Here is a 20,152-nt window from a genome sequence, read left to right as displayed (position 1 = left end):
TAAAGAGGACCATTTCCTATCTCCACCAATTCTAGTTCTTAGCAGCTTTTAATAGGCTCCGCTACACTGATTCTGGCAGTTATTTAAGCTCTGTAATGTCAGAAGGGCAGTGACAGGAAAGGGGGCAGATTTTGCACCAAAGATAGGAGTAGACTGAGCAGGAAATATAAGTATACAGTTGTGCTAAAAAGTTTACATACCCCGGCAGATTTTTTGTTTTTTTGGCCTTTTTTCCGAGAATATGAATGATAACTCAAAAACTGTTTCGCCACTCATGGATAGTGGTTGGGTGAAGCCATTTATTTTCAAACTTCAGTTTTTTTTCTCTTTTTAAATCATAATAACAACCAAAAACATCAAAATGACCCTGTGTGCTGAACTTCACATCGCTTGCATTTGCGTTGGTATTCCGTTTGGGGGGTCCTCATGCAGACTCCTTCCGGACGGAAGCCGAACGCTAATGTGAACCGGGCATTACCCAACAGTTTCTATGTTTTTGCCATTACTGCTGCTTCCGGACACATTAACCCCTTCCTGACATCTGCCGTAATAGTATGGTAGATGTCAGGTATTTAAATATGGTGGCCACTCAGGGGCTGACCAGCCACTACAGCTGACGGGTTTCTGCTGTATTATACAACAGAGACCCAGAACTAATGCCTGTAATCCGTACCCACACTGATTGTTGGCATTAATCCCTCTGGCACTTCAGTCAAGGTTGACTGAGGCGCTATTTTTGCCTGGGATTGCCAGCACCTGGAGCAATGGCAAAGTAAAAAGTACAACTGTACCTGCAAAAAAAGACACCTTATGCATCCCCATACATAGAAGTATAAAAAAGTTACGGGTGTCAGAATATGGCAACTTTTACAAAAAAAAATTATTTTGCACAGTTTTCGATTTTTGTTAAGGGGTTAAAATGTAAATAAAATCAGATAAATTTGATATCCCTGGAATTATACTGAAACGTAGAATACAGGTGATGGCATTTTGACTGCAGAGTAAACGCCGTAAAAACGAAGCCCGTAAGAAAGTCACAAAAATGCACTTTTTCTTCAAATCCATCCCATTCTGATTTATTTTTCCAGCTTCCCAATTCGTACATTGTACAGAATAATAAATGGTAGCATCATGAAGAAAAATTTGTCCTGCTAACATTAAGACGTCATATGGAGCAGAGAACGGAAAAATAAAAAGAGTTATGGGGCTTGGGTAAGAGTCAAAAACGAAAATCGAAAAATTCCTCTAACGGGAAGGGGAATAATGTCATATGTTGCTTATTTTTTCTTTTGATTTGATTTTCTTTTTCTTTTTTTTTTTTTTTAATTCTACTTTTATATGCTGTAATGAATAAAATCACCAAATTTTCTAAGAATGCAAAATCTCAAATGAAAAAGTAATAAAAGAAATCCAAACAAACAAATAAGGCATCCCAGCAACCTATGAAAATATTTAATTTTAGTCCCATTGCACACAACCAGCTGCTATGTCGCGCTATCTAGTTTTTTTTCCCAGATAGCACATTGACCCATTCATTGCTGTCCAGTTTTGCGGCCATGCTTCCACAGCCCCCATTTACTGAATCAGGCCACAGAAGCATGGCTCTCGCATGGGCGGCACACGGATGACATCTGTGTGCCACCCATTGTAACAGCCAAGCCGTTCAATTACGGCCAGCGGTCTGCAATCAGTCTAGTTCAAGGGGCCTTATACAGCAAATACTGTAGCAGTAAAAGAGAAGTAAGGCTTGGTTCACACATCAGTATGCCATCTGTCCGTTTGCATTCAGTTTGTAACTAAAAACGGACTGATGCACATACTGATTGTATACGAACACCTTTTTATGCTGATAGCAAATGCTGTCCTTCCCCTAGAGGACAGATAAGGGGATTAAAAGTAGCAATTGTACACAGAGTAGAGATAAGGACATATAATAAATGTCCCTGTGTCCTCCTTATCTCTACTCTGTGTACAATTGCTACTTTTAATCCCCTTACGCTAGGTTCACACCTGCGTTCGGCACTCCGTTCTGTGGTTTCCGTCTTCTGCATGCAAGAAGACGGAAACCACAGACCGGGTCCGGCCATGAGCGGCGGTGAGCGTTTTATGCTCTCCACCGCGAAACCATTTTTTAAAATCTGGACAAAGAGTACTGCATGTCCGACTCTGTGTCCAGATTAAAAAGAACGGTTTCGCGGCGGAGAGCATAAAACGCTCACCACCGCCCACGGCTGGACAGCTTTCAAACCCATTCAAATGAATGGGTCAGAAAGAGTCTTGCAGGTTTCCGTCTCCTGCCTCTGTTTTGTGCAGGAAACGGAAACCTGCAGAACAGACACCGGGCGCAGATGTGAACGAGCCCTTATCTGTCCTCTAGGGGACATACAGTGTTTGCTATCAGCATAAAAAGGTGTCAGTATGCAATCAGTATGTGCATCAGTCCGTTTTTAGTCTCAAGCTGAATTCAAACGGACGGATGACATACTGATGTGTGAACCAAGCCTTATAAAGAATTTGAGTGAGCCAAATCAGCAGGGAATCTTGTGCTTCAGACTCTGCAGCTTAATCAGGACAGAATCTGCTATGTGAGCTGGCCCTATTGCTATTTTATGCATTATGAATATTTGTCTTAAAAATACAAAACTTACAGAAAACTTTTTTTTCAAATTTTCCTTTTGTTATAAATAAAAGTACAATATCTTAACCAAAACTTACCACTAATATAAAGTGCAATGGGGGTGGGGAATTCATCCAGACTGGCATATTTTAGTACAGTCTTAATGTCCCCTTCAGCATCATAAACAGCTTGCAAGTATGGCCAATGTGGTCAGTGACTGGTGCAGTGGTCCAATGAATCATCACTCCATAATCATCACCACTGTAGATGCTGAAAATATTGCTATTGTTATTCTGTTGCTTGATACTTATTGCTCAAAATTCTAAACCGTCCCTTATAGTTAGGGTAAGTTCAGATGGAGTTTTTTTGGTCTGGAACCTGAGGCTGCCTCAGGTTCCGGACCAAAAACCAGGTAGCCGCGACTGAAAGCCGGTGCACCGCGCCGGCATCCGCCCCGCACTCCGCACCGGATTAGGCCCAATAAATGGGCCTAGTCCGGAGGAGGGAGTGTCTTCAGGCCGAATTGCGAGGAGACTCTGCCTGAATAATGAGTGACTCCCATTGATTTCAATGGGAGCCGTCTTTTTGGTCAGGATTACGGAGGCGGATACAACCTCAAAATCCTGACCAAAAAAACTCCGTCTGAACGTACCCTTACAGTATTGTTCAAAAGATTTGGGTAGGCATGGAAAAATGCTGTAAAATAACAATGCTTTAAAAATATTAGTATTAATAGTTTTTGTCAATTAACAAACAGATCATGAACTAACTAATAAAACTTCAGGCTGCTCCTGAGCACGTTGTCTAAGTGGTCCCCTGGTTTTCACCATTTTAATCCCAATACAGGGATGTCTTCACTGGAGACCACTAGGTTGCCTCTAAAAGTAGTCCAGGTGAAGGTAACAGCTGACCAAAAGGCCATAGAGATATCAGAGGGTTAGCCAAAAGCATAAAAAAATCTGGTCCAAAGGTCAGTGGAAAACAGCGAAAAAGCAAGGTCATGAGAAGCCAAAACATTATACACAGAAGATCAGGAACGGTATCAGAAGCAGAGTCAGATATCAAACAGATCACAGAACAAAAGATCAATCAGTAATAAACACAAACCACTTGCAAGAACTAGAATATCAATAAGCTATGCTGCTTAGGCGCAGTACAGAGGGCTGAGTGGGAGTAAATAGACCAGAGCTTACGTAAACTGGATGGAGGGTCCACAGGTGTGTCTATTAACACTAAAGATGCTGAGAAGGAGGGCTCGTCGCCCTATGGGCAGGTCCAGGTACAACAACAGTAGGAGGGCGGCTACTAGAAGCATGGATTGCATGGCAAGAAGCCAAGGTAACCAAGAGACTGTGTCTGCTGGGAGTAGTAAACGGTGATTGTAGATCACATTTGTTACAATAAGCAGAAGAGCTATCTAAATCAAATCAATATTTGGTGTGACCACCCTTTGGAGCATCAAGTCTGTCTGAGATTATATGAAGAGACAAAAGCGTTTGAGTAAGCCTACATCCACAAAAGATCTTTGGTTAGACCTCTAAGGGCGCCTTCACGATGTAACGCTCTGCTCATTGTGTCCAATTTACACGTGTAAAAATACACGTGTAAAATGTAGTAAGCCATGCTTATGCGCATATTTTTGAGCGCATATTTTTGCATCCGCAAAATTACGCGCACAAGCCATTGAACTCAGGTAGCTGCGACTTGATGCCGATGCAGTGCATCGGAACAAATGGCTCCCAGAAAAAAGAACTGGCTGGCTCCCGTTGATTTTAATGCGAGCCGTCTCTTTGGTCAGGATTTTGACCCGAATTCGGCCTCAAAATCCTGACCAAAAAACTACATGTGAACTCAGCTTTAAAGGAGTTCCACAGTTTCAGACCACTATTAACCCCCTCCCGCCGGAGGTATAATTTTCTTTTTGGTTTTGACTCCCCGTCTTCCAAACCCCATAACTTTTTAATTTTTTCATTCACAGAGCCATATGAAAGCTTAGTGTTTGCGGGACAATTTGTTCCTCATAATGGTACTATTTATTATTCTGTAAAATGTACTTGGAAGTGGAAAAAAAACTTCAGAAAAAGGAATTGCAGAAAAAGTGTGAATTTCTTACAGGCTTCATTTTTCTGACACTCATAACTTTTTTAAATGTATGTGTACAGGGATGTATAAGACATCTATGTTTTGTTGGGAGGGTTTTGTGGGCCAGGTGTACTTTTTAGTTATACCATTTTGGGGAATTTCTATTGCTTTGAGTCACTCTACGAAAATAATATTTTCTAAGGTTGTAGACCGGGCATTCTTGGACACAGAAATACCTGCCTAATGTGTGTGTGTGTGTGTGTGTGTGTGTGTGTGTGTGTGTGTTTCACAGTAAGTATTTTTCTATGTATTCTAAGAAAAGAATGGTGATTTTAATTATTTATTTTTTAATTACACCCCCAGGTTCTTGAACACCACAGTAATTATGAGCCACCTAGACGTCTTGAACCCATAGGTCCTAAGGGTCTGATCCTTAAGGCATTGCAAAATCCCATCATTTGTATGACAGGCCATATAAAACAGACAATAGGTTCCAAGGTATCATGGCAATGGATCCCCAGATCACATTTTGGGTGCTGGCTATTCTCCCCAAAATGGCGGCCGGCGGGAAAATGGCGCTCAGCTTTGCAGGCACTGATTGCCGGCATTAGCGCCTGATCATTGCCGTATAATAAGAGCTGAACGACCGCAGTATTTAAATACCTGACATCCACCATACTATTACGGCAGATGTCGGGGTTAAGAGACAAATGTTATTGTTTGTATAATAATGTTATACAATTTTGCAATATACTTTCTGCATCATTTCCTCACTGTTTCTTAGATCCACTTGCTGTCATTCATTCTGCTTACTAGTGAATAAAAGTCAGTCAATGGTCATGTGTTGGACACATGGTGCATAGCTAGTTATAGTCACAGCAGAGTAACTAGACATCTGCCTGGTAATGCATTGTGTCATCATGTTAATCACATGACCATGGGCTGATTTTTTTTTTTTTTTTTCACTGGAAGTAATCAGAATGAATAACATCAAGCAGGGATCTATACAGAAAATATAATGCAAAATTGAATAACTTTTTATTATACAAACAATGACATACTATTATGGAGGAATTTGGGTCATTAAAGATGGTGGCTGCTCTACAGTGAAGATCTGATTCTAATGTCCATGATCAGAGTTCACTCTGATTGTGAGCCCTGCAAACCAGGGTACCCCATTACCCCCCAAAGTAAATAAACGATCCACGGGGGCCATTTTATTTATTTATCATTGAAGTTGTCATGCGAGCCATCCTGTTCCCTTGACAGCCGGAAACTCACCTGAATGCTCCCAGGCTTGTCATTAGCGTTTGGATTCCATCCGGGGGAGTTCGCATGGGATTCCCCCCCCCCCCCCCAACGTAATACCAAACGCAAGTACAAAGCGCTGTGTTGTTAAAGCGAACGGGCCCCATAGACTATAATGAGATCTGTATGCTTCGTGCACGATCTCCACAGGAAACATGCGGAGAGGAGAGTACTTCTCAATCTACTTTCCTCTCCACATGTTTAGTGCGGAGATTGTGTGCCAAGCAGACGGACCCCAGTATAGTCTATGGGGTCAGTGTGCTTTTACAGCACAGCACTTGCAATTGCGTTTGTATTCCATTCGGCGGATCTCCATGCGGACTCTAGCTCTATTTGGAGACTTCAATTACATAAATTTCTGACCGGCACCTGCTCTATTTTTAGCTGCAGTTTGTGCTTTTGTTTTTTGTTTTCTTTTTTAATAATCAAAATTTTAGTTAGAGTTGCTATAAATATATAGAGAAGAAAATCTATATTAGCTTTTAGGGCCTTCTTTTCATACAAGTGAAAGTACTGAGGGGAAAACAACAGTTGTGACCGACAAGTACGTATTATAGCGACGGCACCAAAGAGTCCCTGCAAAAGGGGCCGCACCACCACACACAAACACCATATAAACATCACACAGACAGTACACATACACCAACCCACAAGTACAACACCACACAAGCACCAGACCACTACAGACACTCACAACACAAACACTACCCCACAAATAACACAACACCACCCCATAAATACCACATGTACACCACTCGCACGCATACGCAAGGACCACACACGCATGCAAACACACTCAGATGAATGCATACTACGCACACGGACGAACAGAGCATATGCGTACTCAAACACAACTACCGCACGCATGGGCACTTGCACTGCAGACGCACAAACACATGGATAACATGAGCACATACATGCATACATATACACGGACCACACGAGTGCATACACACACACACTGACAAAACACGTCTGTTATCCTTAGTGGCTGTTTGCACACTACAGTATTTTTCATGGGCCTCCGGGCCATGGATTTGGTGGTTCCATAGGTTTCTTTGTGCACAAAACTGTGAATTTTGCCAATTATGGATCAGACTTCCAGTGGAAATGGGGGACTATTTTTTCCTAGATGCACCAGGAGATACTGGTAAGACATTTTTAATTAATTTGCTGCTTGCAGAAATTCGCTTAAACAATGACATTGCCTTGGCTGTTGCATCATCTGGGATTGCCGCCACTCTGTCAGAAACTCCTGTCTGTAATATCACTTAGGCTGGGTTCAGACGGGGTTTTTTGGTCTGGATTTTGACGCGGAATCTGCATCAAAATCCAGCTCAAAAACCCACCTCCCATTGAATTGAACGGGTTGGTTTTTCCGCGAGCGGGAAAAAAAGAAGCGACATGCCCTTTCTTGATGTGGATTCCGCGGCTGAATTAGCTGTGGACATCCGCGGAGCGACACTCTTGACCGACGAGGCCCATTCATTTGGGCCTAATCCGGAGCGGAATGCCGTGACTGTATGCCGATGCACTGTATGCACTGCACTGGTATCCAGTCGCGGCTACCTGTTTTTTGGAACGTACTCTGAGGCAGCCTCTGTGTCAAAATCCATTCCAAAAACCTGTTTGAACTCAGCCTAAGAGCTCTGGGAAAGTTAAGGTATTACAAACTCGCAAAGTAATTGTTTGGGATGAATATACCATGGCGCACAAGAAAGCAGTCGAGACCCTTGATTGCACCTTGAATGATCTGCAGGGAACCGATTGTTTAATGGGGGAATTGTAATTTTTGCAGGTTACTTCTACCAGATGTTACCTGTTCTTAATGGAGTAACACCAGCGGATAAGCTGAATGCCTGTCTGAAATCTTCTTATCTGTGGATACATGTTCAGAACCAAACTCTTACTACTAATATGTGGGTTCATTTGATGGGAAATACAAGTACTATGTCTTGGAAATGACAATCTATGTCTTGTGATATAACAATCTGCAGGCATGGAAGGAACTAGTATTTCTGGAACTGATGGTGCCCACATTGTATTAGGGAAACACTTTCCCAGTTAAGTCACAAACACAAACCTAAAAAAGGTGCAGAAACTGTTCCAAAGGGAAATAAGGAAAGACACAATTTATCAGTGCAACACCTGGCCTGTGCGTGAAGGAGTGCTTCAGATTGTACAAAACATCCATAGATTATTAATTTACTTGATTTATTTTCCATGCTATAACACCTCCTTATACTGTGTTTACTCTGCAGAATTACCTTTCAACCTCTGTTGTCTATCAATTTCTGAAAATAAATGAACCTGTAGGGTCTAAATGCTCACTATACCCCTTGATACATTTCCTAAGGGGTCGAGTTTTCAAACTGTGATAATAATTTGGGGTTTTCACTGTTCTGGTCCTTCAGGACCCTGCAAATGGGAATGAAAACTATTTATGGAATTCTAACCTACAAATAGCATTTTACTCTTTCTTAGGGGAAGTTCACACTACTGTTACGAAAGTCCTTTTGTAATGGAAGATAAAGTCGTGCGTGCAGGAATTTATCTTCCATTATAAAAGCCTAGAGGTACAATTGAAATGCTGCGATTTCCAAAACCGCAACAATTTTGGAAATAGCAGCAAGTCCACTGTGCACATTTTTCTACAAAGTGGGGATGGGAATCGCTAAAAATTAATCTACTTTTCTGTTGCTGTAAAATGCCGTGGTTTTTTTCTGCAGTGTTTCTGCCAAAGGCAAACTGCAGCATTTACGCCACATGTTTGGTTTTTTTGTAACTTCAGGAATGCAGTTTTGAGAATGGGGTGTTTTAAATTAGGGTCCATTCACACGCTTTATTTGGCGCTGAATTTTCCACGCTGAAAAAAAAGCTTCCCATTGATTTCAATGGGCTCCACTAGCTTTTTTTTCCGCTAGCAGAATTTTCCATGCTGAGGGTCCATTCACATGGAAGAAAATGGTGCTTTATTTGGTGCTGAATTTTCCACGCTGAAAAAAAAGCCTCCCTTTGATTTCAATGGGCTCTACTAGCTTTTTTTTTTTCCACTAGCGGAATATTCCACACTTGGGGTCGATTCACACGGAGAAAAAGCTAGCGGTACCCATTGAAGTCAATGGGAGGATTTTTTCAGCGTGGAAAATTCCGCGCCATTTTCCATGGTGTGAATGGACCCTAAGGGTCTATTCACATGGAGGAAAATGGTTAGGAATTTGGTGTGGAATTTCTGCGCTGAAAAAAAAAAGCCTCCCACTGACTTCAATGGGTTACTTTTTCTGCTGCAGATCTTTTTTTTTTTTTTTTTTTTCATCGCTGAAAATTCAGCGCCAAATAAAGCGCCATTTTCCTCCATGTGAATGGATTACTGAACGCATTTGCAAGCAGTATTCGGTGAAAGCACACGGACCCCATAGACTATAATAGGGTCTGTGTGCTTGCCGCGCTGCGCGCACGAATCATGTGGACAGGAAAGTAGATTGTGAAGTACTTTCCTGCCCGCACGTTCCATGCGGAGATCTCGCAGCAAGTACATGGACCCCATTATAGTCTATGGGGTCCATGTGCTTTCACTGCACACCACTTGCAAATGCCAAAAAAAAGGAACCCATTGAAGTCAATAATAGTAAATTCAGCACCAAATTCAGCGCCATTTTCCTTTGCGTGAATGGACCCTCAGAGAGTCATTTCAAGACCCCTTCAGAACTAAACTGGAAAATCCGTTCGGGGGAGTCCGCATTGCAAGCGGTGTGCAGTGAAAGAACACGGACCCCATAGACTATAATGGGGTCCATGTGCTTGCTGCGAGATCTCCGCAAGAAACATGCGGACAGGAAAGTACTTCACAATCTCTGTTCATATTGTCTGGCTCTCGTGGCCGGTCTATTTCTTCATTTATTGCTTCAGCATCAACTGTGTCTTATTGAATTTATCGGTTGGGGGCTCCCCCCTTCGTGGGTATATGCTGATTGGGGCCTGCGTGTCCTGCTTCTGGTTCTTCTTTTTTTTTTTTTTTTTTTTGAGCTCTCTTATTATAAAAATTTTCAATAAACTCCGATTATACATACACAATCTACTTTCCTGTCCACAAGATTCGTGCAGGCAGCGTGCGGCAAGCACACGAACCCCATTATAGTCTATGGGGTCCGTGCACTTTCACTGAACACCGCTTGCAAATGCATTCAGTAGTCCATTCGGGGGGGTCCCCAAACGGATTACCAAACGCATATGTGAATCAAGGGTAAGCCTGATAATATCTGGAAAAAAAAATATTAAAGGATGATCAAGACTTGATTGTAACATAAATAAGAGATATGGGAATTATATCTATGAAGTCATTTAGGTAGTCTGACTTTGTATATGAAAAGCATGCAATTTCAAAGTTTGAAAATTGCAATTTTTTTTCAAATTTGTTTACCAAACTTCCTCTTTTTTTCACAGTGAAACACAACATATTGACCAAAATTTACCACTGAGACGAAGTACAATGTGTGATGAAAAAACTATTTCAGAATTACTTTGATAACAGTGACAGGTGTCATTGGCTGTACAGTAGCTCAATGGTTAGCACTGCAGCCCTGGAGTCCTGGCTTGACTCCTGCCAAGGACAACATCTGCAAGGTGTTTGTATGTTCTCCCCATGTTTGCTTGGGTTTCCTCCAATACTCCAAATACATACTGACAGGGAATGTAGATTGTGAGTCCTATATGGGACAGTGACTGACAATGCCTGTAAAGCGCTGTAAAATAGTATCAATAAGATCGCAATGTCGTTCCACATAAAAAGACGCCTTACCCAGCTCCATACACATAAAAAAAACAAATATTACAGGTGTCACAATACAGCAACACAATTTTTTTTTTCTATTTTGTAAAGTTTATACTTTTTTAAATGATATCAAAACATTACAAATACTATATAAATTTGGTATAGAAAAACTGCAGCAAAATCTGCAACAAAAAAGAAGCTGCATTTCCACAACTTGGGGCCCCATTCTTAAACCGGCTTCATAACAGTTGGTCCATAGAGACTTTGGCGCTTTGTCCGGATACTAGCCTGTGTGGTTTCCGAGTAGGTCTGCCTCCAGCCCTAGCACTACTCTGTAATCAGCAGTTAGAAAAGACATGCTTGATCACGGAGTTTTGCCTGGAGACCACCCTGATTGTACATAGTGGTTTCTAGGGCATGCTCACATGAAGTTTATGAATTTTGAAAATAATAAAAGTATAAAAAGTGGCTATCTCCCTCTCACCAGATCCTTGCAGAGAGGGAGACGTAAGTAAAAATCACTATACCTACACATACTCCCCCTACTCTTCAGTGCCCTGCAGTCTCCTTTGTCTCCCATATATACCAATCTAGATTAATTTTTTTGTGATCCATAAATAAAGATTTTAAGGTTACACTTTTAGGATGCAGACTCACAGCGATTCTGACGGCACAAAATTTATTATTTACAACTTGATACTCACCAAGTGGCGTGTGGACATTGTAGTGGAAAATATCCACACTGTGTAAAATAAAATCCTTACGTTTCAGGCTGTTGCAGTCCTACAGATGTTCACTATGTTAACTCCACCAACAAGGGAAAAAAGCAAAACAAAAAGCCCTAGCGCAAATTAAAACACTTCTTTAACCTATAATGTTGTGAACATTTACTTAGTTTTCCCATTCATAGTTTTAGACACATTTATGAATCTGTCATACAGACCTTCATAAATATGGAGTGTTTATAGAAGCTCCAAAATTCCCCCTCCCCCCCTCCTACTTTCTAAATAACATAAAATGTATAGTTACTAGAGATGAGCGAACAGCGTTCGATCGAATAGGTATTCGATTGAATATCAGGCTGTTCGATATATTTGATTCCAATCGAATAACATGTGGCAAACGCAGTAAAAATTTGAATCCCCTCCCACCTTCCCTGGCGCTTTTTTTGCACCAATAACTCTACAGGAAAGGTGGGCCAGGAACTATGACAACGTAAACATTGAAAAAAAAATTGGAAAAAGCCATTGACTGCCGAAATCAGGTGACCTCGGATTTATAAGAATAGTCGCCGTCATCTTCGTCTCGTTTGCGGTGAGAGATAGGGAGAGAGATCTGCTGAGGGCTAGATAGGGATTAGCTTCTGCTAGGCAGGAAATCTCAAGAACAACAAATTCTCTTTTCAGAGCTATACTGCAGGGAGAGGAGTCGATAGATGCTCAATCCATCTTTGCATGGTGTGTACCCCCAAACGCCAAAGTGGAATACATAGCAATTGTCAGGCTATATACGCTCAACCCAGCTTTCCACGGTGTGTAACCCCCAAAACCTAACTGGGATACACAGCAATTCAAACAGGCTATATACGCTCAATCCAGTTTTTCATGGTGTGTAACCCCCAAAACCTAACTGGGATATACAGCAATTAAATCCCGTGCCTACTCCTCTGCGGCAGCAAGCATTGCGCTTCCCCCCCCCTCCCTGTCCCCGGTTTGATGGTCACATTAAGTAGGGTGCAGGGTACAACACTAACCAGGCCCGAGCACCAGGAACAGGTGTTACAATGGCTAGGGGATAATGATTCCAGCACATTCTCCACTAGCCAGTCAGCCTGTACCTCAACTCCTCCTCCTACCCAACAGTCTGGTCCTCCTTCCTCACAACATGCCCAATCTTCCCAGCAGAGTTTTACCACCTTTCCCACCTCCTAGGAGCTGTTTTCGAGTCCTTTCATTGTCGCTCTCTGTCCCACCACTTCCCGAATCCCGGGAGCTAACAGATGAGTTTTTGTGTCCTGATGCCCAAACACTGGAGCATCTGCCATCTCCTGTTGATTTTGTTGTTGTTGACAAGCAACCCAACTTCAGTGATGATGACGAGACAGAGTTGCCATCAGGGCAGCCTTTTGTCATGTGTTTTGTGCAGGAGGAGGAGCCAAGAGAAGAATTGGAAGAGGAGGTGGTGGACGACGAGGACACCGACCCGACCTGGACAGAGGGGGATGTCAAGTGGGGAAAGCAGTGTAGATTTGGAGGGAAGTGCAGCACCAAAGAGGGTGGCTAGAGGCAGAAGCATGTCCAGAGGCAGAGGACAGCTGCTTCACCAAAGCCAGGCCACAGCCAGCAAAGCCCAAGATGCTCCCTATTCTAGCCAGCCTAGAAAAACTCCCCCATCGAGGCTACGGTCTTCGGTGGTGTGGAAATTTTTCAATGTATGCTCAAAAGGACAAATATAGTGCGGTTTGCACACTTTGCAACTCGAAACTGAGTAGGGGCTCTGAAAAGTGCAACCTTACGACCACTGCCATGTGCCATCATTTGGAATGCAAGCACTGGGCTCAGTAGTAGAGAGCAAACGTGCCGCCACTGCCTCTCCCACTGTTGTCAGTGCTCTCGCTGCAGTCCAGACCACCAGCCAGGCACCACCACATCTTCCTCCACCACATCTTCCTCCACCACTTTGGAGAATTCTCCCTCATCCTCCCCTTTTCCTGCCTCAGCTCCTTCTCCTGCACCATCATACGCCTCTTCCCAGCAACCCACCATCTCCCAGACGTTTGAGCGCAGGCAAAAGTACAGCGCTACCCACCCACATGCACAAACCTTAAACGGGCACATCTCCAAGCTCCTGGCCCAGGAGAGGTTGCCGTTCTGGCTTGTGGAAACTCAGGCCTTCCGTGACCTGATGGCAAGTGCGGGCACATAGCTATGCCATCCCTAACTGTCACTAATTCTCCCGGTCCTCGCCTTGCACCAGCACGTGTCACGCAACATCAGGCGGGCCCTAAGTTCCACGCTTTGTACAAAGGTCCACTTGACCACCGACGCGTGGACAAGTGCATGTGGACAGGGACGCTACATTTCAATGACTGTACACTGGGTGAATGTAGTTGAGGCTGGGACCAGGTCACAAACTGGGGCAGTCTACCTCGTCTCCCTGCCCAACATTCCTGGCAGGGGCTCTGAACCACCACCCTCCTCCTCCATCACATGGACCCCAGCTACCTGCTGGAAACGCTGCACCACTGGCGTGGGGAGACGTCAGCAGGCCTTGCTGAAGCTCATCAGCTTGGGGGACAGACAGCACACTGCCTCCGAGGTGAGGGATGCCCTCCTCGATGAGACGTCAACATGGTTTTCGCCGCTGCACCTGGGCCCAGGCATGGTCGTGCATGGTAACGGCCGGAACCTGGTAGCAGCTCTGGAGCTTGCCAACCTCCAACACGTTCCATGCCTGGCCCACGTTTTCAATTTAGTGGTGCAACGGTTTTTAAAAACGTACTCCAAAGTTCATGATCTGCTGGTGAAAGTGCGGCACTTGTGCGGCCACTTTCACAAGTCTACAGTAGCCGCTGCTAGCCTCAAATCACTCCAGCAACGCCTCCATCTGGGAGAACACCAGCTGTTGTGCGATGTCCCCATATTCTGGAACTCGACATACCACATGTTGAGCACAGTGTGTGAGAAGCAGAGACCCTTGATGGAGTACCATCTCTAAAACCCAAAGGTTCCTCAGAGTCACCATGAGTGGCCATGGATGGCAGACTTATGCGAGATCTTGCGTGTGTTTGAGGAGTCCACCAAGAGGGTCAGCTGTGACGACGCACTCGTGAGTGTAACAATCCCGCTCCTGTGTGTGAAGCGAGAATCCCTCATCGCCATCAGGGATACGCATTGCACACTGAGGAGTAGAGAATAGAAGCAGAACCATCCCAGCAGTCAGTGCACACTCCTGTCCGCTTCACAGCGTATATTGACTGAGGAAGAAGAGGAGGAGGATGAAGAAGTGGCAAATGATCTCATTGTCACACAGGAGGATAGCGGGGAAGTTCAGTGCATCCCATTGCTGCAGCGCGGATGGGGCGAAATGGAGGAGGAGGAAATGGAGTGAACATTCCGGTGGGGGCAGCAAAGTAATGCCAAGTAACACTCTGGCACACATGGCTGAATTCATGTTTGGGTGCTTTTCAACTGACAAACACATTGTCAAAATCCTGGAGAGCAACCACTACTAGATTTTTGCAATCCTCAACCCCCGGTATAAAAATAATATCTCGACTTTTATTCCGGTAGAGGGGAGGGCCAGTCGCCTTAATGATTGCCACAAGCAACTGGTGCAGAATATGATGGAGATGTTTCCATCAACTCTTGTTGGCGGCAGAGAGGAGAGTTCCTCCAAGAGGCTAACAACTGCCATTCGGTCCACACCCACCAAGGGCACCCCCTCGCAAAACTACCGCCACTGAGGGGCCTAGTGTCACCAGGAGGGACAAGTATAGGCGCATGTTGCCGGAGTACCTGGCCGACCACAGCCCTGTCCTCTCTGATCCTTGGATTTGTGGCTGGAACTTGCGCTGTACGCATTGGTGGTCCTTTCCTGCCCTGCTGCCAGTGTGCTAAAGGAAAGGGTCTTCAGTGCAGCTGGTGGCATAATCACAGATAAGTGCAGCCGGCTGACTTTCATCAAAATGAACAGCCACTGGATAGACCCACCATTTTCATGTCCAAGTTTCATGTGTGTGCTCAACCTCTACAATTCCTCCTCCTCCACCATCAGTGTTGCACAATTCTGCTCCTACTAGGCTCAATCCACCCTGATTCCACCAAACTCTTTTAGTTAGAGGCTCAATCCACCCTGATTCCCCCAAACGCTGCTGTTTAGAGGCTCAACTCAACCGAAGGGCCAAAAAATAAAACACTGCTGGTGCAAGGCTCAACTAACCCCAAGGGCCTAACATTGTGCTGGTGCAATGCTCAACTCAATTAAAGGTGCAACATTTAGTTCCCTGTCGTCCTCAACAGCGGCACAATGTGGGGTATTTCTGCCCCTGTGTGCTGGTAGGACAGGCGGATATTTAATTAGCCAATCAAATGCGTGGCAGGCCCTATAAGAGGGCACAAGAACCTCCCCTCTGCGTGTTTTTTTCTGTCCTGTGTGGACAGAGGACAGGTGGGAGGACTTGTGTCCTCTTAGAGAAGCTCAGCAGGATCACTCACCTCCTGAGCGGTTGTTTTCTTCTTGTCACCTTCTGTGCCCTGCGGGGAGAAGGTGCTTGTTAGCCATGTGTGGCTACCCCCCTCTATCCCCCCTCCCCCCCTCTCCTCCGCTTCCCCTGCTCCTTGTGACCTACCTGACATTTTGGTGAGAGTCCGGGGACTCCGCATGCCGCCTCTGGTGGCCGCGCGGACTGCCGTCGGGTGGAACCACACTGTTGTGTATCCTGTTCCCCGCCGGCCGCTGTAAGCGCGCACTTCCGGTTTCGCCGGAAGTATCATAGCGCCTTGGCAACGGCCTGGCGCTGGCGGCCGCTCACTCAGGGAAGATTCAGGCCTTATTAAAGGCCGGAAAAGACGGGGAGATGTGGGGGTAAGTGCCCGGGTTAAGGGCCTCTTGGTGGGGGGGAATGTATATCTTTGCAGACCCCTGATTACAGGGTTAGTTGTCTGGGCAGGTTGCCTCACCTGCTTTGATTGTGGCTCCGCCCACTTCCAGCCGGCCAGAATTAAGAGGCTGGCTGGCCTGGTGTCAGAGACCTTCCTGCAGTATCTGCTGAAGGCGTGCGATTGTGGTGTTCATTGATCTTGAACTCTTTTCCAGTTTGCAAACTTTATTGGGAAAGGGGCCACACGGTGGCTCAGTGGTTAGCACTGCAGCCTTGCAGCACTGGAGTCCTGGTGTTCAAATCCCGCCAAGGGCAAAGGACCATCTGCAAGGAGTTTGTATGGTCTCCCAGGTTAAATCCGTCACCTCACTGTCCGGTCTACTGGACCTGGTAAGATTTACCCTTTTTTTTTTAAAAGCTGGTATGATGTCATGGTGACAGTGTTGCATGGTCTATTATCTCTCTCTGTAGGATATGTCATCCTCTACTACCCCTCCTGGGGATGGTAGGAGGAAAACCTCTTCCGAGAGGAAACATCTTTCCTGCTTCGATTGCGACACACCGCTCCCTGATGGTAGGTAGCGGCTTGAAAGGTTGTGCCCTGCCGGGTACTACTGGTCCTATAACTTGCCTATTTTCAGGCTATGAGTGGGCCCGTTGTCGCGGGTGCAGAGGTCCTCCACCTGTGGAGCCCTCTCCCAGAGATATGAAAGCATGGGTCAAGGAGATGGTGAGTTTGGGCATCGCTTGGGTAAATAGTTTTTCCCTTGCTTGTACTCTCCTTTTTGTTTTGCAGGATGATTCCCTCAAAGGGATCCATTGCACCTTGTCTCAGCTCACCAGGAGACCATGCTCTGAGCTCCGTTCCTCGTCTCTCCCCCCCCCCTTGTAACACCTGCGGGGGGCAGAGGATGATTCCTCCGAGGACGACTCAGTCATTCCAGCAGAACTGCGTTCCATTATGAACAAACGGGCAGGCTGCTGAAGTCCATCCGGTCTACAGTGGGCCGAGATGTTGACGGGGAAGCCTCCACGTCTGCCTCTGGGGGACATATTGCCTTCCATGCGGACGCCACGCTGACCGACCTTATGGCGCAGCAGTGGAAACAGCCAGAGAAAGGACATTCGCTTCCAGGATCTTCAAGAGTTTGTTTCCTGTTAACACAGCCAGGACGAGGTGGCCGAGTGGTTAAGGCGATGGACTGCTAATCCATTGTGCTCTGCATGCATGAGTTCGAATCCCATCCTCGTCGATTCTGTCTGACGTTTCCCACTTGGAAACTTGCTTTGCTGAGCCTCTTTAAAAAAAAAAAAAAAAAAAGCAGTGGGATTCCTGGGGGCCTCCCCCGAAGGTGGATTTGGCCGTAGCAAAGCTGTCCCGCAGAACCCTGGTGCCCTTGGAAGATGGTTCAAATCTTCAGGACCCTCTGGATCGTAGGGCGGACTCCGTTCTGAAGAAGGTCTACTCAGCTTCCTCCACGCAAGCCTCTGTGGCCATAGCCTCCTCTATGGTTGGTGACTTTTTGCTTAACCGCCTTGGAGCGGGATATAGACTTGGGCGTAGACAGAGATGAGATTCTGGCCTCTATGAAAAGAGTTCATAGGGCTGCAGATTATTTGGCGGAATCCTCCTGCCATCAATTAAAAATCTCCGCCAAATCTATGGCGTTGTCTACTGCGGCCCGTAGACCCCTTTGGCTAAAGCCTTGGCGGGCAGATTTTGCGTCTAAAGCAGCTCTCTGTGCTCTCCCCTTTGAGCCGGGAAGGGTGTCTGGCCAAAGCTTAGTCGCCATTATGGAGGGATTAGCTGAAGGTAGGGGAAGGTCCCTACCTCAAGCATCCAGGGGCAGACGTGCTCCCTCTAGAGGCAGAGGTTCTTCCTCTAATTATAGACGCCCTTCCCAACAACGGCGTTTTAGATATCGCCCTAGGGGAGCTGGTCATGGCGCTTCCAAGGAGGACACCAAGAGGAAGCCTGAGTTTTGACGTGGGGCAGCTCCCTGTGGCCCCCCTTCCTGGGAGGACGTCTTTCCTCCTTTTCCAGAGCATGGTTCACCCATATCCAAGACCCATGGGTGTTGAAGATCATACAACACGGGTATCACATCGACTTTCATCTTCCACCTCCAGATCGGTTCGTTTCCACCCAAACTCTTCCACCTTCTCAGCAGGCCAGTCTAGAAGCCTTGGTTGCCGAATAGGTTACCAAGGGCGCCCTGGAGAAGGTACCAGCCTCAGACCTCGGTCTGGGAGTCTACTCCCCCGTCTTTCTGGTCCCCAAGTTCACCGGGGGCTGGAGGATGATAATAGACCTGAGGTACCTCAATCGGTTTATCAGGAAGAGGTCATTTCGAATGGAAACCGTGGATTCCGTGGCTGTGTTTCTTCAGCCAGGAGAGGTGATGGTTACCCTCGATTTGAAGGACGCCTATCTACATGTCCCCATTGCTCATTTCCACAGGAAGTTCCTCAGGATTGCCGTTGCTATGGCCGGCCACAGGGAGCACTATCAATTCACAGCTCTGCCATTCGGCATCACATCCGCCCCACTGGTATTCACCAAGGTGATCGCTCCGGTCGCTGCGACCCTCAGACTTCAGGGTCTTTTCATCGTCCCTTATCTAGACGACTGGCTACTGAAAGCTCAGTCTCCTGCTGCCCTCCTCCAGCAGCTCAACCTTGCCATCAACTTCCTACAGGAGTTAGGATTATCAATTGGGAGAAGTCCGAAATCGTTCCATCCACCCGAAGAAAATTCCTCGGATTTATAGTGGATTCAGAAGCGATGCAGATCTTCCTCTCCAGTCCAAGGAAGGAAAGAATCCAAGCCAGTGCACGATTCCTATTGCGCACTCGGCAGGTACCATCCGGACCGCCATGAGAGTCCTGGGCCTGATGTCATCCTCGGCCAGGGCGGTGCCTTGGGCTTTATGGCATTTGCGTCCCCTGCAGATGGAAGTGTTGAGAACCTGGAACAGGTCTCCACGGGGATTGCACAAGAAGATCTGCCTTTCTCCCGCTACCCGTCTTGCCCTCAGATGGTGGATACACCTGAAAGACGGAAGGTCCACGGTCCCGACAGTGTGGACCCTGTTGACAACAGATGCATCCCAGTGGGATGGGGAGCCCATTGTCAAGACAAAACTGTACAAGGACGATGGAGATGTCCGGAGCTGGGGTCATCCAATCTCAAGGAGCTCAGAGCAGTGTACCTGGCCCTAGTACACTTTGCCCCAGAATTGAAAGGCAAGTCTGTCAAAAATCGGTCAGACAATATGACGGTGGTAGTCTATATAAACAAACAAGGGGGCACCAGGTCACCAACCTTGCTGAGAGAGACGAATCTCATATTTGCCTAGGCGGAGAAGAATCTGGTCCAGTTATCCGCTGTTCACATAAAGGGCTCCCTGAACATAGTAGCGGATCAGCTGAGTCAGGGTATTACCGTATCAGGAGAATGGTCTCTCAATCCAGACGTATTTCAACAGATCGTCCAGAGATGGGGTCTCCCGGAGGTCGATCTTATGGCTACCCGACTCAACGCCAAGGTGGGGACCTTCTGCTCTCTGTACCAGGAGGACAATCCCTTGGCGGTGGATGCCCTGTCCATCCCATGGAGGTTCAGGCTGTTTTACATATTCCCTCCAGTTCCAATCATACCGAAGGTATTGATAAAAATAAGACAGGACCAAGCCTCGGGAATAGCCATAATCCCGTTCTGGCCAAAAAGGGCTTGGTTTGCTCAGCTCATACAAATGAGTCAGGGCATATA

General features: G+C 46.0%; 1 protein-coding gene and 1 non-coding gene across 2 annotated transcripts in view; one reads left to right on the top strand and one right to left on the bottom strand.

Annotated features, from left to right (window-relative positions):
* The window catches only part of ADGRL3 (adhesion G protein-coupled receptor L3), an 877,296-nt gene that overhangs the window by 830,957 nt on the left and 26,187 nt on the right, over positions 1 to 20,152 (bottom strand). The gene's annotated exons all lie outside the window — the stretch shown is intronic.
* Positions 17,552 to 17,633, top strand: TRNAS-GCU (transfer RNA serine (anticodon GCU)). Its single transcript has one exon. It is a non-coding gene; the product is annotated as a tRNA-Ser (tRNA).

Source organism: Leptodactylus fuscus, chromosome 1 (genome assembly GCF_031893055.1).
Source record: "Leptodactylus fuscus isolate aLepFus1 chromosome 1, aLepFus1.hap2, whole genome shotgun sequence".
NCBI lineage: Eukaryota > Metazoa > Chordata > Amphibia > Anura > Leptodactylidae > Leptodactylus > Leptodactylus fuscus.
The sequence above is the reverse complement of the archived record's forward strand: the minus strand, read 5'-3'. Positions and strand labels throughout refer to the sequence as shown.